The sequence below is a fragment of the Pteropus vampyrus genome, unplaced genomic scaffold (genome assembly GCF_000151845.1).
Source record: "Pteropus vampyrus isolate Shadow unplaced genomic scaffold, Pvam_2.0 Scaffold36, whole genome shotgun sequence".
Lineage (NCBI taxonomy): Eukaryota > Metazoa > Chordata > Mammalia > Chiroptera > Pteropodidae > Pteropus > Pteropus vampyrus.
Window position 1 is genome coordinate 7,960,428 of NW_011888817.1, and position 1,746 is coordinate 7,962,173.

Sequence of the window (1,746 nt, forward strand, 5' to 3'; positions counted from 1 at the left end):
GAGGCCACAGTGAGGTGAATTGTGATGGAGGGAAGTGAAGGAACAAGGAAACCTGAAGGAGGGAGTGAGCACCTCAGCTTAAAGGGAGAAGGCAACTTCCATTGGAGTAGGAGATGGAGATGGAGGCATCCACGTCGGCATGGTGGTCTCTCAGTCATTCAACGCATATGCTGGAATATGGCTCATCCTGGCCACCCTCAAAGAGTGTCCTTCCTTTTGGGTCCCACCTCCACAGTCCTAGGGCAGGAACCTGGATGACTCAGCCTGGTAGTCACAGCTGCAAAAGGAGGTCCCAACAACTCTGCAAGCAGACACCTTCAACCCCACCTTCAAGTTCAAAAAGGTGAAGGCATTTGCATAAGGTCACACAGCTCCTGAGAAGCAGCACCATGGTGTCCAGGCTGATGATGACGTTAGGGAGAGACATTGTGAGCAGAGGGCACTACCTACCCATGTCTTCCCTCAATGACAAGGACAAGTGCCTGGAAGAAATGTCCATTGAGGGCTTACCCTGTGTCCAATAGCGATTCTAAGCACTTCGTACCTACTAGTTTCTTTCATCTTCACAAGAACCCCATGAAGATGTGTCAGCCAAAATAATGCTGTGTAACAAACAACTACAAAATATAATACTTTAATACAATAAGTATTCACTTATCTTACCAGCCCGTAGGTCAGCTGGGCATTTTTATTCTGAGTTTGGCTGTACTTCTCATGCAATTGCGGTCAGCCTGGGGGTCAGCTGCAGGTCGGCTTTGCTGATCGTGGCTGAGACAAATGAGATGACTCTGTTCCACGTGGTCTTTCATCCTTCAACAGGTAGCCCGGATTTGTCCACATGGAGGCCTCAAGGATCAGAAGGCTTTTGGAGGCCTGGGCTCCCATGTCACTTCCACCATATTCTATGGTGCAAAATAAGTCCCAGGGACAGCCCAGATCTAAGGGGTGGGGAAGACACTCCACTTCTTGTTTGTAAGAGCTAAAAACGCACATTACAAGGGATGCGAACACAGGGAGGAATGGAGACTTGAGACACTGTAACAACAAACGTCCACAAGGTAGGCATTACTGCAACATCTCATTGAGGCTCAGAGTGGTGCACTGACTTGCTTAAAGTCACATAGCTACAGAAGGGTGGAGACCAGGTCTGTGCCCTTCTCCATGACTCTGCTGCCTTTTGGAAGCTGTGAGCAAACCCACAAGCAGAGAAAGCTCAGGGCTTCCAGGTTGGAGAGCCCAGGACAACCCCAGGGTTGAGGGAGGCTGCTATTGTCTGTGTCAGGTGGCCTAAAGCCTCAGGAAGACAGAGGGGCTGACAGGGCAGAGAGGTGGGCTTATCAGGCTCTGGCAGAGCCTGGAAGTCGCCAGATGAAGCTCTGCTGTCAAATGGAAGGTCTGGATTAGATACATTCATTCATTTGTTCATTCATTTTTTCACTCATCCACTCAATAGATATGACCTTGGAAACAAGTCTCCTTAACAAGCTCTAGTCTGGCATTTGTGTGGTAAGACTCATCTCAGATGTCTCCTCCTCCAGGAAGCCCTCCCTGATTCATGGAGCCAGTTGCCTTTTCATTTTGCTTCCACAGGCCCCTGCAAATGTCCTTGAATTGTCAGTGCCAGTTCCTGTACTGCCCCCAGCCTCACCTCAGGGTCCCATGAGAGATCCAGACTCTAGAGGGCAGGCAGGGTCACATCTTCATCTTCAGGAGTCTCCCCTCCACATAGGAGGTCTGGGATGCTTC

The 1,746-nt window shown here is 49.9% G+C and overlaps 1 long non-coding RNA gene across 1 annotated transcript in view; it reads right to left on the minus strand.

Moving 5' to 3' along the window:
• The window catches only part of LOC111738191, a 5,567-nt gene extending 3,827 nt beyond the window's left edge, over positions 1 to 1,740 (minus strand). The window contains exons 1-2 of the long non-coding RNA XR_002779747.1: positions 1,649 to 1,740; positions 664 to 979 (exon numbers count right to left, since the gene is read on the minus strand). This is a non-coding gene — a long non-coding RNA (uncharacterized LOC111738191). The remainder of the gene's footprint in view (positions 1 to 663; positions 980 to 1,648) is intronic.
• Between the last annotated feature and the right edge of the window lie 6 nt (positions 1,741 to 1,746).